The sequence below is a fragment of the Emys orbicularis genome, chromosome 1, assembly GCF_028017835.1.
Source record: "Emys orbicularis isolate rEmyOrb1 chromosome 1, rEmyOrb1.hap1, whole genome shotgun sequence".
NCBI lineage: Eukaryota > Metazoa > Chordata > Testudines > Emydidae > Emys > Emys orbicularis.
In genome coordinates, this window is record NC_088683.1 from 235,912,337 (window position 1) to 235,916,082 (window position 3,746).

Here is a 3,746-nt window from a genome sequence, read left to right on the forward strand (position 1 = left end):
AATTTGTTGAGAAATAGTCAACATGGTTTTTGTAAAGGGAAATCTTGCCTCAACAATCTACTAGAATTCCACAAGCATGTGGACCAAGGGGATCCAGTGGATATAGTATATTTAGATGTTCAGAAAGCCTTTGACAAGTCTCTCACCAAAGGCTCTTAAGCAAAATAAGCAGTCATGGAATAAGAGGGAAGGTTCTCTCATGGATTGGTAACTGGTTAAAAGATAGGAAACAAAGGGTAGAAATAAATGGTCAGTTTTCAGAATGGAGAGAGGTAAATAGTGGTGTCCCCCAGGGATCTGTACTGGGCCCAGTCCTATTTAACATATTCATAAACGATCTGGAATAAGGGGTAAATAGTGAGGTGGCAAAATTTGCAGATGATACAAAACTACTCTACTCAAGATAGTTAAGTCCCAGGCAGACTGTGAAGAGCTACAAAAGGATCTCACAAAAGTTGGCAACAAAATGGCAGATGGAATTTAATGTTGATAAATGCAAAGTAATGGACATTGGAAAACATAATCCTAACTATACATATACAATGATGGGGTCTAAATGAGTTGTTACCACTCAAGAAAGAGATTTTGGAGTCATTGTGGATACTTCTCTGAAAACATCCACTCAGTGTGCAGCGGCAGTCAAAAATGCAAACAGAATGTTGGGAATCATCAAAAAAGGGATAGCTAATAAGACAGAAAATATCTTATTGCTTCAATATAAATCCATGGTACGCCCACACTTTGAATACGACGTGCAGATGGGTCGCCCCATCTCAAAAAAGATATATTGGAATTGGAAAAGGTTCAGAAAAGGGCAACAAAAATGATTAGGGGTATAGAACGGTTCCATATGAGGAGAGATTAATAAGACTGGGACTTTTCAGCTTGGAAAAGACGCGACTAAGGGGGGATATGATAGAGGTCTATAAAATCATGTGTGGTATAGAGAAAGTAAATAAGGAAGTGTTATTTACTCCTTCTCATAATACAAGAACAAGGAGCCACCAAATGAAATTAATAGGTAGCAGGTTAAAACAAACACAAGAAAGTATTTTTTCATGCAATGTACTATCAGTCTCTGGAACTCCTTGCCAGAGTGTGTTGTGAAGGCCAATACTATAACGGGGTTCAAAAGGGAGCTAGATAGATTCATGGAAAATAGGTCCATCAATGGCTATTAGCCAGGATAGGCAGGAATGGTGTCCCTAGCCTCTGTTTGCCAGAAGCTGGATTCGGTGACAGGGCATGGATCACTTGATGATAACCTGTCTGTTCATTCCCTTTGGGGCACCTGCCATTGGCCACTGTCAGAGGACAGGATACTGGGCTTGATGGACCTTTGGTCTGACCCAGTATGGCTGTTCTTATGTTCTTAGTAAGGAAGCCAATTAGTACCTTTTGGGATAGAGGAATCCACGGAGGAAGGGCCTAGACTGTGGGTAAGATCCAACTGGGCAACCAGGGGCCTGACCCCTTTTTCCCTCCCCTTGTCCCCGACAAGGGGCAATCATTGGGCATTGAGAAGGGAGCTGAAGAGCCCCTACTGACCATCTGAATCATCGAGACTGCTTGAGCAACTCTTTGCAGGGAGGGGAGCAGAGTGCTGTGACTGTGCCCCAAACTGAGAAAAGCACAAGGGAATTAGGAAGTGGTTTTGGGGATCAGCTAGAGGGGACTGAAACACTCTTCATCCCTTCCCCCTTGGGCCCTGGGCTGGACAGTGGAGAAGGAGGGCTTAGGTCCTCCCTACCCTCTGCCCCTTGTCTAGCCAGGGGAACCCAGATAAGGACAGACTGTAATTTGGCTGCCAGGTCCCCAGATTGTCCAACAAGGCCTTTGGGGACTGTTGAACCCTGGCCTGCCCACTAGGCATGCTGGCCGCTAAGTGAACCCTGCTACAGGGTGGAACTGATGAGTTTCTAGGGAAAGTATCCTAAAGATCCATGGAATTTTACAGAATTATGGCTCTAGTCCTGCAACTGGAACTGCATGGACAGACCTTTGTGCCCAGGCGAAGTCCCATTGACTTTGGTAGGAGTCTGCATGGCTGAAAGGATCCACTTGCAAGGATCTGATTGCAGGGTCAGGGTTTACCTGCCCATTGTAGAATTCTGTCGGTTGGTTAAATTCTATAACAGATATTCTGTATTAAATTATGTGGTGCTTTTCCATAAGGGGAATAAATTCAATAGATCTATTGTTTCCTTATAGCTTTCTACCATCATTGTAGCTCAGTTAATGTTACAAAAAAAAAAAAAAAAAAAAAAAGGCATATCATCTGGGATAATGGATTTTAGGTGGAAAATAAACAAATACCACCTTCCCCCCAGTCCTCACAACCTCCTGGAATAGCAATATTCCTGTATTACAATAATTTTCCCCTGGGGGTTTTTACTTTTTTTTGCTGCATGCATAACATTTGAGAGGAATAAAAACTATTATTTAACAGGAGCAGATGAACAGTCTGGGGTGGGGTTGGGGAGAGGGCGAATGTTGTGCTACTTGCAGGCAGTTCTGAACAACAAGTATGAAAAAATATTTAAAACATTTTTAAAGGCATTGTTAGCCCTAAGTAAGCCACGTTTTCCTAGTTCTTTTAAATTCTAATTAACTAGTTTATACATGGCCCACCTGTCCTCTAAGAAAAGTAAGTCCCTGAAGAAATCCTTCCAGTTTTCACTCGGACTTTCGCATCATGAGAGAATGTCATGAAATAATATGTTCATTAGGAGGTGGGTACTTATTTGCCTTATTCTGAAAATATTTTACATCTAAGGTACCAATTTTGCAATGATCTCTAGGGTTTGCAGAGGCACAAGAGTGCAGAGCCTATCACAGAATCAGGACCCCAAAAGGGAAAATAATAGTCATTAGTAACACTTGAAAAAAATTGAACATTTTTGAATTTTTTTCCTTTTTCAGGTTTCCAAATGGATAGCTTTCATTTTTTCATGATTTTTTTAAAACTGAAATGTTGTTTTGTTTATGGACTTTTTTTTAAATTCACTGAGAGATTTTTTTAAAGTATTTTTTCAGAGTGAAAAAAAAAGAGATTTTTGGTTTAAAAAAGCTCTTCCTTTGAAAAGTGTTGACCAGATGCATATTTCTTATTTATTTAGCACTAACAATGTGTTTGGTGCTGCACAAGACATAGAACACATAAGGTGAAATACTTGCCCTCAAAGTCAATGGTAAAAAAGTCCCATTGACTTCAATGGGGCCACAATCTCCGTCCCGTAGGAGCTTACAATCTAAATAGAACAGAGGTTTTCTATTGGAGGGCCATTCAAATGAATGGAACATTTATATGGTATAATAGTACACTTTGCACTATTACAGTACCTCCAGCTAAGGATCCCAAAGTGCTTTTACAAACAATTCTTCTTCACAAACCCCATGTGGGCTTATTGGCTAAGGTAGCTTTGTCCAACCACACTGAAGGGACACCTTTCATGAATGTACCATTCAAATAGGTGAAATTATACTATAAAAACAAACTTATGTCAGACCTTAAAAATAATGTTGGCTAACACAGCTAAGGTTCCCACTAATGTGAGTATTTCTGACAGAACAAGTTCATGTCTCTCAGAGTCACAAAGATGTTATGTGGAAACATTGCATCAACAGGTTACACTGAAATGTCAGTATACAGCATCAAAGTAGAAGCATATTGTTATATACCAGTCGTTTCTGATTCTCACTCTTGACTTTCATAGGTGAAATGTACTAATTTCTACACTCTGTGG